Raw genomic sequence first — 23,507 nt, 5'->3', positions numbered from 1 at the left:
GTTCCGGACTTCGGTCCGATGCAGTTTCCGGATTTCGGTCCGATGCAGAGGGCAAGGCCCTGGTTAGTTTCCGGATTTTGGTCTGATGCAGAGGGCAAGGCCCTGGTTAGTTCTGGACTTCAGTCCGATGTAGTTTCCGGATTTCGGTCCGATGCAGTAGGCAAGGCCCAGTATGTGCTTTATATGTTATTGTATGGTATGTGGTAGTTTGGGGGAGATCACTAAGCTTCGTGCTTACGGTTTCTGTTTTTGGTTTCAGGTACTCAGTTTTCAAAGGAGGAGCTCGGAGAGGTTGCAGTGCACACACCATAGTCAGTTAGCCTGGGATGTTTTACTCTGATAATAAGTTTATGATTTGAATTAATACTATGAAATTATGTTACGACTTATGAAACGGTTTTTATATATATGGTTTTAGTAATGTTTTAAAAGAAATTTTTAGTCGTGAAAATTTGGGATGTTACAAGTTGGTATCAGAGCCTTGGTTTGAGGGATTCGGACACACTTGAGAATGTGTCTGGACTCAAACTAAGGAAACGGTAAAAAGGTTTTCAAAAGAAAAACATATTCGAAAAGAATTTTGTAAACAGGAGTTTGAGAAAAGAAAAGAGTTTTATAAAAAGCGAAAAGAATATTTAGAAAGAAAATAACTTGGAAAAGAGAAAAAGGGTGTGGTGCATGCAATCAACCGAGCTCAAGAAAGTACTCCCAAATTACCCATACAAGTTATGTTATGATTATCAGTTTCAGTTTCAGTTTCAGTAGAACTGCATGCTAGAATAGGACTAAGGATTTAGGAGGATGCCTTATGTGCCTGCTTTATGTGTTCCAACGTTATGAGAATTGCTTGCTAGTATTGAGTAGACAGTAGTAGGATGGCCTGTTTAGGTTATGCCTGATAGTATGAGCTTAGCATTGTATGCTAGTACAGTTTCTTGTCATGAGGATATAAATTGCTTGATTATGATTATGGTTAGAAATTCCTTGTCTGAATGCTGCTTGCTTTGTGCTTTGTGGGATTCTGAGTGATAGGAGTTAGCTGTTAGGTGAATACGTTAAGTCGCATGTAATTAGGGTTGAATAATCTCAGAGTATTAGATTTGACCCTATTGCGTAGCTCTCGTATGAGTCTTAACTGTCGTAGGGATGAGTCCCTTACTCGAAGGATTATCTGAGCCTCGTTACATGTAATGGTATTCAGGTGACGGCTGATTGGCATTACGAGGAGACCTTCATCAACTGAGGACTAATTGGGTGGAGTCAGAGGTTCCCTAGGGCAAGCCTAGGAAGTTAGTAGCAGAGATCAGTAGCAGTAGAGTGACTTGATGGAGTTGAGGTAACTCTTGAGGAAAGTACGAATAGATGTGGAAGGTAGTATGGGCCCGTACTACTGAAAGCAAAGGATCCGTACTCGATTCAAGGGGGACCGAGGAAAAACCAGGGAACTAGTAGGGTGTGTGAGAGACCCCTTAACAACGGTGTGTATATTGATCAGTAGTGTGTTCTGTTTCCAGCATGGTGACGTTGCGTGAGATACTAGTTGGTAGTTCAGGTACCGGGGAGGGATCTGGCTCAGGTTTAGAGCCAGGCACCTTGATGATTAGATGAGGGATTTCATTTCCGCAGAGATTATGCGCAACATCATTGATCAGACTCCAGTGATTTTGGTTCGGTTAGAGAGGCCATCGTGGGGTTATGGACAGTCATCTTAAGGCCTGTAGGGCCGGGACAATTTTAGGACAGTTTGGGGCTCGTCTAGAGCCCGATTCTTATGGATCCCAGGGATCCATCAGGGAGGGGAACCCCATTTTTAGCACTTGCCATCAAGGGTCGGGAGTGGGCAGTACACCTTACCCTCCGGAGAGTTCCTTGCAGGATTGGATTACTGCGGAGGTTTCGCGGGCCCTCGGCGAGGAGTTACCTGACACCATCAGACGTGTCACTGATAGTGTAATCGACGGGATAGAGAGGCGGACCTCAGCTATTCGGGTAGTGGGTGAAATTTTCCGGGTAACCCGGGAGTAGGAGATGGGTTTTGATAGTCAGTTGAGAAAGAGGAAGCGAGTTTCCGGTTTGGCTCAGCAAGCTGGACAGTCAGACGTTACCATGGATAGTGCCAAGGACCTGAGGAGTCGGGATGGTTGCTCGAGGAAGGAGGGGACACGGGGTGATGTGTGCAGTAGGTCCAAGTGTGGCAGATGCGGGTGGAAGGGTCACAAGCGTCACAAGCATCAAGAATGCACAGTAGAAGTAGAGTTATGCCATCGTTGTCATTAGCCTGGCCATGTTAGGGCGAACTGTCCCGTTCAGCGGTTGGGACAGCCTCTATGTCATAGTAGGCTTCGAAAGACAAGGGGATTCGAGGGTTCTTCAGAGCAGGTTACAATTATGTATTTTTCTCTCTGTCAACTTATGCTATGGTGTTATTGTTATGGTACTGCATCGATTCTTAGTAGGTCCACATATTGGAATATTATATTACCTGCTTATGATTGAGTTATATGCCATTTGCATACCTTGGATTTAAAATGATAAATTGGAGATCGTTCCCCTCTAGATCAGGTTACTTCAGATGCGATAACTGTAGTATGTATGTGCAAGATTCAGTAGTGCCTCACTACTCGCAGAAGGTGTTAGTCGGGTATTGATTAGTTATATTCTCAGTAGCGACAATCTAGAGCTTCTAGTGGAGTAGCTAGCGGTCGGTAAGGAAGTGGGTTAGAGATTTTCACCCTAAGCGCATATTCTCAGGATGCAATTGCTAAAGCAAATACAATAAAGGATTGAAGGGTGCTCAGTTAGTTAGCAAGAATGGTTCGGATGTGGTAAAAGTTAGTTGGAGTGCCGACAGAGGTAAACGTTGGCGGACAGCAGATCGCCCTTTTAATGGAAGGAAGGTTGGGGAATCCTTTCGACCAGTGAGCAGTAAGGAGTTAGCTGGATCCAAGTGAGGAAGAACCCTCCGAGTATACAAGGGTAAGAGCACGCAGACCCAGAATGAGTACACGACCTCTGAGAAGAAAAGATAGTAGCGCAGCAATTGATGGATTGAGGAGTTCAAGATTAGGAGTTTGAGGAACTTCCCAACAGTTAGTTCATGTGATCAAGATGGTTAGTAGCTGGTTGGGAATCCAGGATTGGAGGACCTCTTGCAGGACTCTAGTGAGTCGGAAGGAGGATCTTGAGAACGGTTAGCAAAAGATGCTTTCGTGTTAGTAGTCAGTGGTAGAGACAACATGCAGGGTTGTGTGGATTCAGGAGTTAGGAGTTTTGGAAACTTCCTAACAATAGTTTCATGTATCCGGATTAGAAGACGGTTGGTTTGGGAACCAAGCCGAAGAATTCCTCGACGGAATGCTAAGTGTATCAAGGATATAGGATGTTGAGGTTGATGCAACATTCGATAACTGAGGGCTGGTTTTGAGAAATCAGGATGAGGAATCGCTAGCAGGACTAGTGATAGTCAGGATATCCTCAGAATAGTAGTTAGTAAAGCAGTCAGATAGTAGTAGAGTGTTGTAAGTATGCGGGGGTAGCCGTAGCATTCACTAGAAGTCAGATAGTAGTAGTGTTGTAAGTCTACGAGGGTAGCCGTAGCATTTACTAGAAGTCAAATAGTAGTAGTGTTGTAAGTCTACGAGGGTACCCGTAGCATTCACTAGTAGTCAGATAGTAGTAGAGTGTTGTAAGTTTGCGGGGGTAGCCATAACATTCACTCGCAACCAAATAGTAGTAGAATGATGTAAGTCTGCGGGGGTAGCCGTAGCATTCACTAGCAGCCAGATAGTATTAGGGAGTTGTAAGTCTACGGATGTAGCCGTAGCATTCGTCAGGTTAGTAGATAGCATGAGCGTGTTGTTTGGACGCGGGGGAAGCAGTAGTACCCACCAGTTCAGGTGCAACAGTGAGGATATGGGAATCCACGGGTTAGATTTCGGATCTCCAGAATGGTTCAGTTATGGTTGAGCCGATGATTCTACAGTTGGATCGTCACCACAGTTATGAGATCAGGGAAGCAGTGGGCCGCTTAGGTTCATGCACGTTAAGGGCTACCGTTGGTTTTGGAACCATCGTTTTTAGTCTTGGATTTGATGATGTCAGGATTCGATGTATGGACCCGATCGGTTGGATCGGGAGGTTGTTAAGGTCACAGTGACAGGGTAACTAGTGGAAACTAGTTCCAAAGAAGGAATTCGTTCAGAAGTCTGGGAGCGACTAAGTGAGGAGTCCTTAGACTCCACAGTTGAGTTGGAACTCGGAGTTGCAGATAACTGACGGATGATTGGAGACCAGGAAGGTCTCAAGATATTTTGGGAAGCAGCCATATAGAAGTTCAGTGTTCCAGACAGCTCAGTGTTTTAGGCAGATCAGTGTTTCAGGCAGTTTAGTGTTTCAGGTAGTTCAGTGTTTCAGTCAGTTCAGTGTTTCAGGCATATCAGTGTTTCAGGCAGTTCAGTGTTTCAGGCAGATCAGTGTTTCAGGAAGTTCAGTGTTTCAGCAGTATTGATTCAGTATGAATGGCAGAGTAGATAGAACAGTTATAGATAGTCGAAGTATCTTCAGAAGTCGCTTGGGGCGACTAGGAGATTGCGATGGGGTATAGTGACCGGTTGGAGCCCGGTAACCCAGATATTGGCAGATTAGTTGGACCAAGGTGGTCTCAGTTCATCCGGTAGGCGGATGAGGGGCGACAAAAATTTCAAGCCAGTAGTAGTAACGATAAGGGAAGTATGGTAGAGGCAGCAAGTTGACCGAGGGTGCTACGCCTCCCACAACAGGGTTGGATAATCTCAGAGGGGAGGGTTTGACCTTGTTACGCAGCTCTCATATGAGTCTTAACCGTTGAAGGGGTGAACCTTTTACTCGAAGGATTATCTGATCCATTCGCTGGGACGGGTGCTCAACACTAAGTTATAGCAGTAAGAAGCATTCAGTATATACCGACAATAGTGACCAGCACTGGGAGTGGCTGGAGTGATGGACATCGTGAAGGGTACGATCCTTCACAGTGATAGGGGAGGTAGTTGGTTATGGAATGTTGACTTGGGGAGTCCAGAGAACGCACAAGGAAAAATGGGGTGAACCCGAGAATATTATCCGCAAGGATTAATGATAGTCAGAATGACCCGGCGGAAGGCCAGCAGAGGTAGTCAGCGGGTGTTAGGTTTCACAGACAGAGTGTTAGAGGCAAATCACATGTCAGTTGTCCATAGCGAACTTCGAGGATGAAGTTTAGTTTAAGTGGGGGAGAATTGTAACACCCGAAATCAGAAAGGTCAAGAAAAGAAAGGAAAACCATAAGTTAAAGAGTGTCGACTCGTCGAGTCCAGGGAGGAACTCGACGAGTCGAAGCGGGATCCGGGTGTAAAGTAAGTGACCGACTCGGCGAGTCGGCAAGTGGACTCGACGAGTCTGGTCTGAAGAGAAAAAACCTAAATCTGGGACTTTATGCACTATTTAAACGTCTCATTCTCTTCCTTAGGGTTCCTTTACAGTCTCTCTCACCTAGAATACCAAACCCTAGCCGCCATAATCCTTTTTGGAGCAAGATCTAGTTTTGGTGAAAGAAATCTTGAAGATCAAGAAGCCTAGATCAAGGAGACTAGAAGAAATCTGGATTATACTTCAGTAGGAGGTCTTTTTGGAGGTAAAGAATCGTTATCCTTGGCCTTCTCCTTTCTATTTCAACTTTCATGGAATTTTAGGGGTTGGTTAGAGAAATATTGATGAGATCTTGAAGCATGAGTTAGATCTGGAGTTGAAACTCCAGATCTGAGTTCTATATGAATCATTGATGCAGAAATCCTTTCTAGTTGTTATGCAAAAGCCTTTCCCCAAGAGTTAAGTCCCTTTCTAGCTTGGTTTTGGTATTATGAGAGAAGAAGCACGTAAAGGTAGCAACTTTATGTTGCTAGTGCACTATAGGAACCCATATTTATTGTTTGGAGCAAAGGAGTAGCCCTGTGACTCGAGATTATGAGAATACACGAAAGGACTCGGTGATTCTGGGAGATGACTCGGCGAGTCGGGCTAGATATCATACTTAGAGTCGCTTAGGAACTCGGCGAGTCACATGGGTGGACTCGACGAGTTGGATGAAGATAGGCAGGAACTCGATGAGTTGGAAGAACAACTCGGCGAGTCTGTTGAAGATTGCCTTGGACTCGGCGAGTCTGGTCGCAGAACCTCAACCTTTGCTGGTTAAGACGCATATCAGTGAGTTGGGTGGTGACTCAGTGAGTTGGTCAGGATGGGACTCAGAGATCGTTGAACTCGACGAGTCTTGGGGGTGACTCGGCAAGTTGAGTCGTATTTTGGAGAGTTCTAAGTTTAAGAACTCGACGAGTCTACGGGCTGACTCGGTGAGTAGAGTCAGTCTGGAGGGTTGACTTGATCAAGACTTTGACTTTGACAGAGTTGACTTAGTTGACTTTTGGAAGACAATTAGAGTAAGTGTTATATTTGGTATTAGTAGATCGGGGAGTTTTTGGAGCAGGAGTTCGAGAGTGTGATAGCAGTTAGAAGGGTATCAGCAAAAACTCCAGTAGTCCATGTGAGTTTCCTTCCACTAGGAACGTGTCTACGGCCATAATGCCGGCCTGTTTAGGTAGCAGTAGTTCCGGACATCGGTCCGATGCAGTAGTTAGATTGCTTGATGTCTTTGTGATTCAAGCATGTTATGTGTTATGTGTTCTGGACTTTGGTCCGATGCAGTATGCAGTATATGTGCTTATGCTAGTTGATATGTTTATGCTATGCTCAGTCAGTTTCCAGACTGCGGTCCGATGCAGGGGACAAGGTCCTAGTCAGTTCCGGACTTCAGTCGGATGCAGTTAGTTCCGGACTTCGGTCTGATGCAGGGTACAAGGTCCCAGTCAGTTCTGGACTTCGGTCCGATGCAGTTTCTGGACTTTGGTCTGATGTAGAGGGCAAGGCCCTGGTTAGTTCCGAACTTCGGTCCGATGCAGTTTCTGAATTTCGGTCCGATGCAGAGGGCAAGGCCCTGGTTAGTTCCAGACTTCGGTCCGATGCAGTTTCCGGATTTCGGTCCGATGCAGAGGGCAAGGCCATGGTTAGTTTCCGGATTCGGTCCGATGCAGAGTGCAAGGAACTGGTTAGTTCCGGACTTCGGTTCGATGCAGTTTCCGGATTTTGGTCCGATGCAGTGGGCAAGGCCCAATATGTGATTTATATGTTACTGTATGGTATGTGGTAGTTTGGGGGAGATCACTAAGCTTCGTGCTTACGGTTTCAGTTTTTGGTTTCAGGTACTCAGTTTTCAAAGGAGGAGCTCGGAGAGGTTGCAGTGCACACACCATAGTCAGTTAGCCTGGGATGTTTTACTCTGATAATAAGTTTATGATTTGAATTAATACTATGAAATTATGTTATGACTTATGAAATGATTTTTATAAATATGGTTTTAGTAATGTTTTAAAAGAAATTTTTAGTCATGAAAATTTGGGATGTTACACGCGTCATCCCCGATGACATGCCCAATCTCCTCCCACCAATCTCGTGCCCTGTCCTTCAGAAGGCAGGATGCTAATCTGACGTTGTCCCCGTCGGGATATCTGCTGGTGTGGAACGCGTTGGCAACATCTGCCAACCACCTAGTACTCACAATGGGGTCCCGTGCCCCATCATTGTCTGGAGCTTCACAAGCCTGGAACTCCCTGAAGGTGAGTGTGCGCGACCCCATCATGTCCGCCATCTCAGCACGGAACGTGCTCAACTTCTCATCCATCATCTGTAAAATACCCTCCTTGATCGAGCCAAAGATCACAGGAGTTTGCTCAAGTATGATGCGGGTAACCTCTGAAGTGAAAAACTCCCTAGTCTGCTCATCCAACTGCTCGGCCCCCAAGCCTGATCCTGATCCCTCCCCGGCACCTGAATTGCCACCTGCTGCTCTATGGCGTAAAACCACCATTCTGAAAACACATTACGATAAACGTCAGAAAAACTGATATATCTCGAGGGATCATTACTACTACAGGTTTTCCGGTCTCATCTCAGCCTTCCTTGATTCAAGTACGGATCCTCTGCTTCCAGTAGTATGAGCCCCTATTACCTTCCACATCTATCAGTACCTTCCTCAAGAACTGCCTTGATTCCACCAAGCCACTACTACTGCTACTGATCTCTGCTACTCTCATCCTAGGCTTGCCCTAGGGAAATCTCCTACTCAACCAAAACTAGTCCTCAGCTGCTGAAGGCCCCCTTGTAATGCCAATTAGTTATCACCTGAATACCACCACATGTGACGAGGCTTAGATAATCCTTCGAGTAGAAGATTTGTTCCTACCACGGTTGGACTCAAACAAGAGCTGCGCAGTAGGGCCAAATCCAACACTCTGAGATTATCCAACCCTGATCACATGTGACGTGACGTATCCACCTAATGGCTAACTCCCATCACTTGGAGTCCCACAAAGCACAAAGCAAACAACATTCAGACATAAGAACAAATCAAGCAACTCTATTCTCATAACAAGAAACTGTACTAGCTTACAATGCTAGGCTCACAATATCAGGCATAAGCTAATCAGGCTATCCTACTGCTGTCTACTCATACTAGCATGAAATTCTCATAAGGACGAAACACATAAAGCAGGTACATAAGGCATCTCCCTAGATCCTTAGTCCTATTCTAGCATTCTATTTTACTGTAACTAAAACAGATAATCATAATGTAAACTTGTATAGGTAATCTGGGAGTACTTACTTAAGCTCGGCTGATCGCATGCACCACACCCTTTTCTCGTTTTCAAATTCCTTTTTCTTTTTAAGTCTCTTTTTCAAAAATTCTTTTGAAAACATTTTTCTTTCAAAAATCTTTTACTATTTCCTTAGTTTGAATTCAGTCATACCCATAAGTGTGCCTGAATCCCTCAAACCAAGGCTCTGATACCAACTTGTAACAACCCAAAATACGACCCAAAATTTTTCGTTTAAATAATACTAAGGTTATCAACGGTCTATAATATATCATAAAATTGTATGTCATAAATCCCAAAATTTATAATAGAGGTGTCATAACAAACGACTGTAACAACATATCATAGTATATGAAATAAACTCCTAGGACAAAAGCTGAAGCTGTGGTTTGTGCAATGTCATCATCCAGAGCCCTTCCCTTTGCTTGCGTAAGTACCTGAAACCAAAACTGAAACTTTAAGCACAAAGCTTAGTGAGCTCCCCCCGACTACCACATACCATACAATCATATAAACACACATTGGGCCTTGCCCATTGCATCGGACTGAAGTCCGGAACTAACCAGGGCCTTGCCCTCTGCATCAGACCGAAGTCCGGAACTGACTGGGACCTTTTCCCCTGCATCAGACCGAAGTCCGGAACTGACTGGGACCTTGTCCCCTGCATCGGATCGAAGTCCGGAAACTGACTGAGCATAACATAGCATAACATAAACATATCAACTAGCATAAACACATATACTGCATACTGCATCGTACCGAAGTCCGGAACACATAACACAAAGACATACTTGAATCAGGAAGACATCAAGCACACTGAACTACTGTATCAGACCAAAGTCCGGAACTATCGCTAACTAGACGGGCCGACATTGTGGCCGTAGACCCGTTCCTACTAGAAGGAAAACTCACCTCGTAGTGCTGGCTGCTGAGATGCTAACTCTAAAGGTGGCTGACTGCTGCTCCGGGATTGCCCGGCTACAATTTCCAAAAACACTAGATCAGTTACTGGTAAATGCTCTCGGGGTCAAATGACTATATTACCCCTAGTCAAAGTCAACTTCTAGTTGACCGAACTCGTCGAGTCCCTCCTTCACTAACTTTGAATTTAACTCACCGAGCCCCTTTTCCACTCACTGACTCACTCTGAACTCACAACTCGAAGGGAAAACGGGGACTCGCGACTCGACTCGTCGAGTCCGAAGAACAACTTGCCGAGTCCTATCGCAGATATCATACAATCGAATTCTAATCCATTCCAGGGCCTCAAACTCGTAAATCTGAGCCCTTGGGACCATCTTGAACACGTAAAGTTGCTGACTTTACGTGTAACTACGAAGGAATGAAGCCATTTCACTCAACACTACTTTTCTTTGGGAAAAACTCATCCGACTCGCCGAGTTGTAGAACAACTCGTCGAGTCTAAGGCAATCTTCATCGGACTCGCCGACTTGCTCATCCAACTCGTCGAGTCCAAGGATATCTTCTTATGACTCGCCGAGTCAAGCTTGTGACTCGCCGAGTCCATTCAGTTCCTTTTCCATACATGCCTGATTTGAGCCATGCAGCGGCTCTAAGTCACAGATCCATGCTTCTAGGGCATGCTTATCACGTAAAGTTGCAAACTTTACATGCATGCATGGCTTTAAAGGCTTCAAATGCCAAAACTAAGCTCTTAATGGGGTTCTAAGCTCAAGAGGGACCTTAATCACGACCATAGCTGAAACTTTACACTACTATAATGCAATAAGGGTCCAGATCTGAAGTATGACCCAAACATAAGGCTTAATCATAAAGGATTTGGGGGTTTTGGGGTTTAAAGCAAAAATTTGGGGACAACCAAAATCTATAAGATCAATAAACAAGATGGAGGCTTATGAACAGAAAAGATGACCACAACTGAGTGTGCTCTGGATCTACTTCCTCTTCCTTGAACTCTTCAATCTTCTCCTTCTTCTACTTGCTCCAAAAATTCCTTCACAAAGCAACAATCACTCACACACTCAAAAAGGGGGCTAGGGTTTGTTAAGAGATGCTCTGAGAGTGATGGAGGTGAGGTTTGGGGGTATAAGTGTGTTTAAATAGGGTGCAAACCCTTAAATTAGGGCTTCACCCAGACAGACGGACTCGCCGAGTCTAGCGAATGGACTTGCCGAGTTGCCAGATTAACTCGCGTGATCAACCCGTCTTCTACTCGATGAGTTGGGCTACAGACTCATCGATTACCCTTCAAAAAGAAAAGCTATAATTAAATCACATACCAAAAACGGAGCATTACATGTAGTGTGTAGTATTCACTTTCCATGTAAGTAGAATGTCTATAGCAAAACGATTCTATGTTTTCCATGATTCATAATGCATTAATTGTAATGATAAAGACTTCTTACAATTTAGTGAATATTTTTATGTAAAATAATGTATCCAAACAAAAAACTCATGCAAAATATGAAGACATCAAGGTTTTACACTTTTCTCAACATGTTACAAAGTGTTAGTGAAGTTGAAATCTGTGAACATGTTTTATCATTTCTACACTAATTAAGAAAAATCATAGAAAATTCATACGAGATCAAAAACTAGATCCGTAAACTCTGAGAGTTTAAATAATTTGTCTAGTTTCCTCAAAATTTTTATTATGATTTTTAGTAGTCCTTAACTGGTGTGAAAATTTTCATATTCACAGACTAATCCAAATTCGTAGCTATAGTGATAGACAGTTCTGTAAAAATCACCATAAATTGTAGAAAAATCGTATAGACATGAGCAAATATTCATTTTAAAGGTATAAACCTGAACTATTTTCACCTAATACGGTTTTGAAAACTAAAAAGTTTAAGATGTTCAAAACAGTTCGTGAATGAACATTACGTTTTCTGTTGAAAGCTGTTGTTTGAGTTTAGTTATGTTGTTGGTGTTTTAACTTGTATCCCCCCCTAAAACTTGAAGAAAACATGAAAATGTGGGGGTATGAACTCACCTTTTGTGATTTCAGTGGATGGATGTTGAAGAATGGAGGTGTTCAACTCAAGAACACTTAGAAGATTGCTTGAAGATTCGAAGTTCTAACACAAATATGATGAAGTTTGTGTAAGGAATCTATGATTGGAGTACAAAGAGGTGGAATAATCATATGAAGGATGATTTAACTTACCAAAAGTAGATGAAGAACTTGAAAGTAATCCTTGGAATCTCGAAATTTAGAGAGAGAAGTGAGAGAGAATGGAGTTTGTTCTTTGGTGGGGAAGGAGTGAAATGGGAAGAGAGACGAGGATTTCCAGCTTTTGATCAAGAGTATGGCTGGAAAAATGGTGGGAAAAGGACAATGATTGACTAGGTATGCAGGAATAGTGGCTGGTATGGCCCTGGAGTGCGTGTGGGAGGTTGCTTGTGTTCTTGTACAAAGGATAAGTCAACACCCCATCTAAGCAACTTACCCACCATATTTTATTATTAAATAAAGATTTCCTTAACAATGTGCTTAGATTATGGAAATATGGCGTCTTATAGGTCAAAATATAACTTTGGGTGAAAATCCCGCTTTAAAATCACGAAAAACGGGCTTAAAACGCAAAAATGGTCAAAACCCGGGAAAAACAGGCGGACATCCGAAATCTGGAGCTGAGAGGAGGGTTCGGTCCTTGGGGCTTAGAAACGAAAGTAGGTTGGAGCTGAGAGGAGGGTTCGGTCGTTGGAGTGGAACCGAGAGAGGGGTTCGGTTGGTGTACTGGAACCGAGAGGAGGGCTCGGTCCGAGCAGTCTCGCATCGGCTTGAGGAGGAGCGAAGCGAAGGTGGGGGAGGGAAAAGGCGGAGGCTCGGCTCGGTTTTGGCTTATGGGAGGTTCGGCTTGACAGGCTCAGTTCCAAGGGTGTTCGGCTCCTTAGGGAGATTTCGGCTCCTTAGGGTCTCGCCTCTTAGGGAGGTTCGGTCCTAAGAGGGTTCGACTCTAAGAGGCTGTTTTTCGCGTTAAATCTCCGCTTTGCGTAGTGTTTGGCTAAGTTAAGGGTCGGGATGACTCGGATGACTATAAAAAGTTAAGAGAGATTTTGAGGGAGATTTGGGAGAGATTTCACATACATGGAGAGATTTCACATACATGGAGAGATTTGGGAGAGATTTCACATACTTAGAGATTTGGGAGAGGTTTCACATACTTAGAGAGATTTGAGAGAGACTTTGTTTGTGACCTTTTTGGGTGTTTAGCTTTGCAACGCAAAGGTTCATACACCTCGTTAAGCTTCGTTATGATAGTTAGATGCTCCCGAAGGGTATAGAATAATGTTTTATCGAATAGCTTCATCACTTACCCTTATTAGGGTTTAGAATTTCTGAACAAATAAACCTTCCAAGTGATGACTTCTTATTGAAATAGTGAGTTGTACAATAGTAACATAGTGTAAGCCCTAATATACAAGGGTTAGATGAGTTGACCAGTTGAGTTTGGTTGACTTTGACTTGATCAGAAATTGACGGTTGTCACATCATCCCCCCGTTAGAAGGAATTTCGTCCTTATGTTAGCGTTTTTCCTGGGACTTCAAGAAATTGGGAAGAGATGTGGGTACTTTTGTTTTATATGATCCTCGCGCTCCCAAGTGAATTTGGGTCCTCGTTTAGCGTTCCAACGGACCTTTAGGATAGGGATACGATTTTTCTTCGTTCTTTTGATCTCCCAATCCATGATTTCAACCGGTTCTTCCACGAAGTGGAGATTCTCGTTAACTTCAGTTTCCTCGAGTGGTATTACGAGGGTCTCGTCGGAAAGGCACTTCTTTAAGTTTGATACGTGGAAGGTAGGGTGTACGTTATTAAGTTCCTGTGGTAGTCGGAGTTTGTACGCCACGGGACCAATCCTGGCAAGGATTTCAAATGGCCCGATGTACCTAGGGTTTAGCTTCCCACGTTTACCAAAACATATCATACCCTTCCAAGGAGAGACCTTCAATAGCACACGGTCTCCAACCTGGAACTATAATGGTTTGCGTCATTTATCGGCATAACTCTTTTGTCGGTCACGAGATGCTTTCAGTCTTTCTTGTATTTGAATGATCTTTTCTGTGGTTTCCCTTATGATTTTAGGACCAGTGAGGGTGCTATTTGGGACTTGTCCCTTGGCTAGCTGAGTGTCCCCCACTTCGGTCCAGCACAGAGGTGATCTACATTTATGACCATATAGAGCTTCGAACGGAGCGGCCTTGATGCTGGTATGATAGCTATTATTGTAAGAGAACTCGATGAGTGGTAAGTGGGTATTCCATGATTTACCAAAATCTATTACACAAGCTCTCAACATGTCTTCGAGTGTCTGAATGGTTCTTTCGCTCTGTCCGTCGATCTGTGGGTGGTAGGCTGTACTCATGTCCACCTAATCCCCAGAGATTTTTGTAAAGACTGCCAAAATCGTGAAGTGAATCTGCTATCTCTGTCAGAGATAATGGATATTGGCACTCCATGCAGTCATACAATCTCTTTAATGTAGGTCCTGGTCAGTTTCTCCATCTTGTCAGTGTCCTTGATCGGCAGAAAGTGCGCGGATTTGGTTAGCCTGTCAACGATTACCCAAATGGTATCCAGTCCACTCGTCGTCTTGGGTAACTTGGTTATGAAGTCCATAGTTATCCGTTCCCACTTCCATTCGGGGACTTCTAGTTGTTGCAGTAAGCCTGACGGTTTTTGGTATTCTATTTTCACCTTGGCGCAAGTCAGACACTTGCCCATGTAAGTAGCAATCTATGCTTTCATGTTCGGTCACCAGTATAACTTCTTAAGATCTAGGTACATCTTATCTGAACCTGGATGGACGGAGTATCGAGTTTTGTGGGCTTCGTTCATGACAACGTCTTGGAACCCACCGAACTTCGGGGTCCAAATTCGATCCATAAGGTAATGAGCTCCATCGTTTTTGACTTCAAGGTTCTTATCTATTCCCCACAATGCATCCCTTGACACATTTTCTGGTTTCAGGGCCTCTAGTTGGGCCTCTTTGATTTCTGTGAATAGGTGCGAATGGATCGTCATTGTTAGTGACTTTACTCGGCGTCCCGATTATTCTTTTCTGCTTAAGGCATCTACTACTACATTGGCCTTGGCCGGATGGTAGCGAATCTCGCACTCATAGTCGTTCAGTAATTCTACCCATCGTCTTTATCTCATGTTGAGTTCTTTTTGATTAAGGATATGTTGGAGGCTCTTATGACCAGTGTATATAGTGCACCTTGTGCCATAGAGGTAGTGTCTCCAGATCTTTAGGGCAAACACTACCGCTCCTAACTCAAGATCGTGAGTAGTGTAGTTAACTTCATGCGTTTTAAGTTGTCTTGAGGCATAGGCGATGACCTTTCCCCTTTGCATGAGCACACATCCAAGGCTTTGATTTGAAGCATCGTAATAGACCACGATATCTTCGGTCCCTTTTGGAAGAGACAAGATTGGTGCGCTGCACAGGGCTTGCTTCAGTGTTTGGAAGGCAGTTTCTTATTTAGTCTCCCAACTAAACACCACACCCTTTTGATTCAGGGTGGTGAGTGGTTTTGCGATCTTGGAGAACTTGTGGATGAATCTCTGATAATATCCCGCTAGCCCTAGGAATTGTCGGATTTCCGTTGGTGTAGTCCAGTTTTCGATCGCTTTGATTTTTGAGGGATCCACATGTATCCCTTTCTCGCTAACCACATGGCCAAGAAATCCCACTTCTTTGAGCCAAAATTCGCACTTTGAAAGTTTAGCATAAAGCTTCTCAATTCTTAGAGTCTCCAATACTAGTCGCAGATGCTGACTGTGCTCTTCTTTGCTTCGTGAGTAGACCAAGATATCGTCGATGAATATAATTACGAATTTGTCTAAGAAAGGTCAGCACACTCGGTTCATTAGGTCGATGAACACTACAGGTGCGTTTTTTAGTCCAAAGGGCATCACCACAAATTTGTAATGACCGTAGTACGTTCTGAAAGTTGTCTTGGGAATATCATCCTCTTGAACTCGCAGTTGATGATAACCCGACCTCAAGTCTAATTTTGAAAAGTAACTCACTCCTTGTAGTTGGTCGAAGAGGTCGTCGATTCGGGGTAGGGGATATGATTTTTGATGGTAAGATTGTTCAACTCCCGATAGTCAATGCACATACGAAACGATCCATCCTTCTTCTTCACGAATAGGACTGGTGCTCCCAAAGGTGAAAAGCTTGGTTTGATAAATCCTTTGCTTAGAAGCTCATTCAGTTGACTGGACAATTCTTGCATTTCTTCTGGCACGAGAAGGTATGGAGCCTTGGCTATGGGGGTAGCTCCTGGGACCAAATCGATTCGGAATTCGAATTGTTGTGCAAGTGGTACACCCAGAAGGTCTTCTGGGAACACATCGGGAAAGTTGCAGACCTCCGAAATGTCTTTAATGTCCTTCGTTTCTTGTTTCCTATCTACCACATGGGCTAAAAAGACATGGTACTCCTTTCAGAGATACTTTTGAGCCTTGACGCAAGAAATGATTTGTAAGTTAGCACTGGGTTTATCGCCGTAGATGAGAAGGGTTTCTCCATTTGGCAGATTAAGGCGAACGACCCTTTCGTAACATAGAATGTCGGCACGATTAGGACTTAACAAATCCATACCAATGCTGATGTCAAAACTTTTTATTGTGATCGACATTAGGTCCATTTAGAACGAATGGTTGTCTAGAGTGAGAGTACACACTGAGTATAAATCACTAGTGCATTCTACTTTCCCGTTTGCCATTTCTACGACGTATGAATCTTTTAGTGCTTGCGGATTTTGTTTAAGTAAATGTTCGTATTGTTGGCTCACGAAACTCCTCTCTGCCCCACTATCAAAAAGTACACATGCATAAGAGTTATTGAGGAGGAACGTACCGGTAACCACCATAGGATCCTCGACTGCTTCCCCCGTGTCCTATAGCTAGGACTATTCCTATACCTCCAACATTGGCATTTCGTGCCTTTGGGCAGTCTCGTTTCAAGTGCCCCGTTTCTCCACAGCCGTAGCAGGCTCGACCCACTCCGGTGCTGGGGACTTGAGTAAGGGGTTGGGCTGGTGCTCTACAGAATCGAGAGGTATGTTCCTTCCTGTTGCAGTTGATGCAATGCATTTCCCGACAAGCACGGGTATGGTGGAAGTTGAACTTGTTGTATTTGGGAAGGTTTCCAACATATTGCTTTGGTGGTGTTGGAGTGGCAGGAGTAGTGGCAGCACAAACAACAACTGTCTGCTGTTTCTTGGCGGAGTCTGGTCCCGACTGTTTCTTTTTGTCGCTCCAGAATTTCTTTTATTGTTTCCCCCTCTTGCTTGATCAGAGGCGGCGATCACGGTACCACGACTAGACCTATGCTCGATAAGTTGTTGTGCTAATTCCTTGGCACTTTCAAAAGTAGTGGGTCTTGATGCCAGCACACTATCCTGAACCTGAGATGATAATCCCTAGAGGCATCGTTCCACTTTATTCCCTTCTAGAGTGACCATAGCCGGACAAAGGAGTGCTAGGTCATTGAATCAGGTAGTGTAAGTTTCAAGGTCAGTGCTTTTCATCTTATGATTCCAGAGTTCCTCTTCAAGTTTTTTCACCTCACCCCTTGGGCAATATTCCTTTAGCATCAAAGCTTTCAAATCTTCCCAATTTATAGAGTTAGCCACTGCGGGAGTAAGTGACTTAACTCGGCCATTCCACCAAGTGAGAGCTCTAGCGGTGAAAGTGAATGCCGCATACTTGACTTTGCTCCTTTCGGGGCAAGCACAGATTTTGAAGACTGCTTCGGTCCTCTCGAACCATTACATTAGAGTGACGACGCCCCCGGTTCCATTGAATGAATCGGGTTTGCCATTCATGAAATCTTTGTAAGAACATACCCTCACACGCCCCGTACTGTCCCCGTGATTAGAGCGCGTAGCGTCGGATCCAGAACCACCGATACCATTCGGACCTTTTTGTGACATTGCAGCCGCCACTGCTGCTGTTGCAGCAACTTGAAATATGGTAGGGTCGAATTGCGGAGGTGGTGGTGGAGATGGTGGCGGAGAGGGTGGATCATTGCGATTTGGTCTGGGATTTTTCCGTGGCATAATTTTACAAAAATAACAAAACCTTGGGAAGTCATTAATAGTAAGAGTAGGTCGGGTGATATTTCTGCTTCATTATTTGTGTTATGCCCCAACTTCACGGTAATTGTAAACAATTCATAAATAAGGTCTATATGATTAGAATTATGAATTTAGAAATAGTGACTCAACCGAACACTTGTGTTCTACCTTGTGCTTGATCCACTCCTAAAATTCAATCGACGTACGCCAGTCGCATGTAATTAAGTTTTGATAAACCGTTGAACCTAATGAATCTGCCCTAAGTCCACAACCAAACAAGGAACAGGTCCTAAGGTGGACTCACCATTTCTAAGTCGATCGTCCCTTAATTACACATAACCTCGATGTACAACTTAAGAATTTTAGAGTTCTCATTTACAATTGTTTGTATTATTAAGTTATGAATTCCCATGCCAATTAACCAACAAAATAACATGCAAGTCAATTTCATTGATGTAAGTTTAGTGCATATTGCTTAAGAAAATTTGACCTCATAGGAGGTCTACATTACATCAATGTAGAAGAAAATTTTGATAGCATAACGACCCTTCGAATAGTGTAATCACTTAGACGTAGAGTCGAACCTACTTGTAAGACAAGTAGCACCAACGCATACTCGAAATCCTAGTTTTATAACAAAATGTGAGCAGTGTAAACACTACTCGAGGCGGGTGGCATCTGGTCCACTGTGGCCTTTAGATGAGGCCGAGGCTCCCTAAAGCTCTGCAATCCGGCGTTCGGCCGCGATCACTCTCTCCTCGAGAGCTGCATGTCTCACCTGGTACTCCCTTACCTCCGCTCGAGTAGCGGTAAGGTCCTCGATAAGTTGGTCCACAGGATAGTAGTCCCTTTCCAATTCCCTGGTGCGTGCAACGGTGGCTCCCGTGACATCCTTGAGATTACGAACTTGATCTGCCATTTCCCTAATCTGGTTTCCCAGATTCGTAATATGCTGGACCATGACAGGGAGGGCTCTGTCATCCGGTCCCCCGTAGCTAAGGTCGTAGTAAGCCCGTTGATCGCCATATGGTGATCGTTGGCGTTGTTGTCGGCCCCACCTCTCGATCACTGTTTCCCAAAGGGGCTCATGCCCGTTGTAGCCGAAACAGTTCGTAGGCACCCTAGCTATGTAAGGAGGGTTGATGACTTCCTCCTTTGGTTCCTCTTCTTCTTCTTCCTCTTTGGGTTCTTCTTCTTCGTCCTCCATTTCGTCTTCTACCTCGGGTTCTTCTTCTTCGTCAACCTCTTTAGGGTCTTCTTCAGGATCCTCCTCGATTATTTCCTCGGGTTCTGCCTCGAGCCATCCGGCGTTTCCTTCATTAGGGAAGTAAGGGTCTCCAGGTAGATGGAATCCTGCCATGTCGTCTGTATGAGGATAGAGGTGTAAGATATATGAAATGAACCTAAAGGTTACAAAATACTCCCATAGTATTTTTAAATGTTATGTTTGGATTTTTGGTGCATTCTTTAAAGGGTGATGTTAGGTTGTTATATTTTTTGCCTACTACGACTATCCCCCGATATATGCAAGTCACTTCTCGGGCAGATATAGTTGATTAGGCTATATCCATCCCAGAATTGACCACATACCCCAAGGCATACTTGGGGGCGGAGGACTTCATGTATAGTATCATAACGACAAATATAATAGTGTTCAAAGTACAAACATCCAACATAAATATAATTGAAAAAGTTACATCATAGTATAGGTTTACATGTTTCTAAATCAATTACATTATGTTGACAAAAATACAATGTTTGACGCCTTAGCGTCCCATCCTCAAAAGCCGCTGTTTACCTATTTTAAGGATTCCCTGAAAATACAAGTAGTTTTGAGAAAGTGTCAACATTTAAGTTGGTGAGTTCATAAGCTTTTAGAATGAAACATTGAAATCCTTTCTTGTAAAAAGTAGTGTTTGTTCCAAAAAATCCCATATTTTCTCTCTAAACTGCATTGTAGTCTAAAATGCCAAGACTAATAGTATGCTAGTATTTTTCCATTTAAAATTTGAGTCATGCAAGTTTAAATCGGCATAAACTTGTTAGCTTAAATGGAGATCCCATAAATCTTATGTTTGTTAATACCCCATGTGAGTTATTATAACCATACTATGACTTAGTTGGCCTTATAAACGACGTTTTTCGGGCGTCGGAATGTTAATGACATTTGTCACCCCAGACCTGCCGGTCTAGCTGTTGCATGCAGCTAAGGTGTGGGTTTGTCAAGCCCAATATAGATCTATACACAACTATCACGTTCTCCCTACAAGAGATTTTGGTTATAATTGAAGGACTTTTGTTGCGCTACTTGGAAGTAATGTGAAGCGAATGTCTCACAAATTTATTCATTAACAGATTTACGTAATGTGATAATGAAAACCCCTTTTTGTATAAATGAATTCTTTTGTATTGTATTGTAACATAAACAATACCTATTATAGTTTAATCAAATGTTTGTAGTGTGTAGTATTCACTTTCCATGTAAGTAAAATGTATATAGCAAAACGATTCTATGTTTTCCATGCTTCATAATGCATTAATTGTAATGATCAAGACTTCTTACAATTTAGTGAACATTTTTCTGTAACATAATGTATCCAAACAGAAAATTCATGAAAATATGAAGACATCAAGGTTTTACACTTTGCTCAACATCTTACAAAGTGTTAGTGAAGTTGAAATTTGTGAACTAGTTTTATCATTTCTGCACTGATTTAGAAAAATTATAGAAAATTCTGAGATTGAAACCTAGATCCGTAAACTCTGAGAGTTTATAAAATGTGTCTAGTTTGTTCACAATTTTTATTATGATTTTTAGTAGTCCTTAACTGGTGTGAAAATTTTCATATTCACAGACTAATCCAAATTCGTAGCTATAGTGATAGACAGTTCTGTAAAAATCACCATAAATTGTAGAAAAATCGTATAGACATGAGCAAATATTCATTTTAAAGGTATAAACCTAAACTATTTTCACCTAATACGGTTTTGAAAACTAAAAAGTTTAAGATGTTCAAAACAGTTCGTTAATGAACATTACGTTTTCTGTTGAAAGCTGTTGTTTGAGTTTAGTTATGTTGTTGGTGTTTTAACTTGTATCCCCCCCTAAAACTTGAAGAAAACATGAAAATGTGGGGGTATGAACTCACCTTTTGTGATTTCAGTGGATGGATGTTGAAGAATGGAGGTGTTCAACTCAAGAACACTTAGAAGATTGCTTGAAGATTCGAAGTTCTAACACAAATATGATGAAGTTTGTGTAAGGAATCTATGATTGGAGTACAAAGAGGTGGAATAATCATATGAAGGATGATTTAACTTACCAAAAGTAGATGAAGAACTTGAAAGTAATCCTTGGAATCTCGAAATTTAGAGAGAGAAGTGAGAGAGAATGGAGTTTGTTCTTTGGTGGGGAAGGAGTGAAATGGGAAGAGAGACGAGGATTTCCAGCTTTTGATCTAGAGTATGGCTGGAAAAATGGTGGGAAAAGGACAATGATTGACTAGGTATACGGGAATAGTGGCTGGTATGGCCCTGGAGTGCGTGAGGGAGGTTGCTTGTGTTCTTGTACAAAGGATAAGTCAACACTCCACCTAAGCAACTTACCCACCATATTTTATTCTTAAATAAAGATATCCATAAAAATGTGCTTAGATTATGGAAATATGGGGTCTTATAGGTCAAAATTTAAGTTTGGGTGAAAATCCCGCTTTGAAATCACGAAAAACGGGCTTAAAACTCGAAAATGGTAAAAAACCGGGAAAAACATGCGAAAATCTGAAATCTGGGCCGGAGGTTCGGTCCCTGGGGCTTAGAATCGAAAGCAGGTGGGAGCCGAGAGGAGGGTTCGGTCGCTAGAGTGGAACCGAGAGAGGGGTTTGGTTGGTGTACTGGAACTGAGAGGAGGGCTCGGTCCGAGCAGTCTCGCAGCGGCTTGAGGAGGAGCGAAGGCGAAGGTGGGGGAGAGAAAGGGTAGAGGCGAGGCTTGGTTTTGGCTTATACGAGGTTCGGCTCTAGCAGTGCTTGGTTCTTGACAGGCTCAGTTGTAAGGGTGTTCAACTCCTTAGGGGGTTTCGGCTCCTTAGGGAGGTTTTGGCTCCTTAGGGTCTCGCCTCTTAGGGAGGTTCGGTCCTAAGAGGGTTCGGCTCTAAGAAGCTGTTTTTTGCGTTAAATCTCCGTTTTGCGTAGTTTTTGGCTAAGTTAAGGGTCGGGATGACTCGGATGACTATAAAAAGTTGAGAGAGATTTTGAGGGAGATTAGGGTGAGATTTCACATACATGGAGAGATTTGGGAGAGATTTCACATACATGGAGAGATTTGGGAGAGATGTCACATACTTAGAGATTTGTGAGAGGTTTCACATACTTAGAGAGATTTGAGAGAGACTTTTTCTGTGACCTTTTTGGGTGTTTAGCTTTGCAACACAAAGTTCGTACACCCCGTTAAGCTTCGTTAAGATAGTTAGATGCCCCCGAAGGGTATAGAATAATCTTTTATCGAATAGCTTCATCACTTACCTCTATTAGGGTTTAGAATTTCAGAACGAATAAACTTTCCAAGTGATGACTTCTAATTAAAATAGTGAGTTGTATAATAGTAACATAGTGTAAGCCCTAATATACAAGGGTTAGATGAGCTGACCGGTTGACTTTGGCTGACTTTGACTTGATCGGAAATTGACGGTTGTCAAATCACACACACACACACACACACATATATATATATATATATATATATATATATATATATATATATATATATATATATATATATATATAATTAGTGTATATAACAACTAATAATGTTAGGGATGTAGAGAATTGTTATCGAGATTTGAGAAAGCAAAGTTTGATTTCAGTAATTGAAGATTTAGAACACGAAGAGTAAATATTAATCAGATCTCATATTGAAAAAGACTGATTACAACATAAGCAGAAAAGAGATATTTGTTACGAAAAGTCTCCCTTCTACTTCTAACCTCAGTCCCTATTTATAGGGAACATGAGTGTACAAAAAATATACTAAGTCTAGACATTTCACTTCGCACAAAGATGACTTAGTAAAATAACATAAAATGCGAAACTATACAAAACACTATATTCGACTTTTACAATTTTACATCTACAATCTCCCCCTTTGGAAACAGTCGAAGCTATTCATCCCATAAGCTTTTGAACATCTGAATGGATTGTCTTTCGCACTTCTCCATACCAGGAGATCACCTTCTTGAGATCTTTCTTGTCTCCTTCATTGTTCTTCTTGCAATTGTTCATACGAACAATAAAGTGTGTATATTGCAAAGAATTATATCTTTCCACCTCTGAGACTTTAAACAAGAACTTCTTAGGTTTCCCTTTTGTATCTCTTCCTGAAAACACCATGTCGAAAGGTTTTAGGCATATTTCCCCAACAACATATTTCGATAATGCTGATTGAGATAAAGTTTCTTCCCAAGGAACGTTCACTTCTCTTCCCAACACATTAGCCAGTTCTTCATCTGTAAGAGCCAAACAATCGAAGTAATTGTCGATGTATGTCTTAACATGTGCGAAGCCTATCTTGAACACTTTAGTCTCAGAGCCTTTGAGCTTATTTTCTTCCATATGCTTCAAAATCAGAGCCACTTGAATTAAATCATTGCAGTTCATCAGAGGAAAACCTGCTACAGTGAAGTCATACTGCTTGTTGTCTGCTCGGATAACAA

This window comes from Lactuca serriola, chromosome 9 (genome assembly GCF_051521515.1).
Source record: "Lactuca serriola cultivar US96UC23 chromosome 9, Lser_US96UC23_V15, whole genome shotgun sequence".
NCBI classification, from domain to species: domain Eukaryota; kingdom Viridiplantae; phylum Streptophyta; class Magnoliopsida; order Asterales; family Asteraceae; genus Lactuca; species Lactuca serriola.
This window is presented reverse-complemented; position numbering follows the sequence as displayed.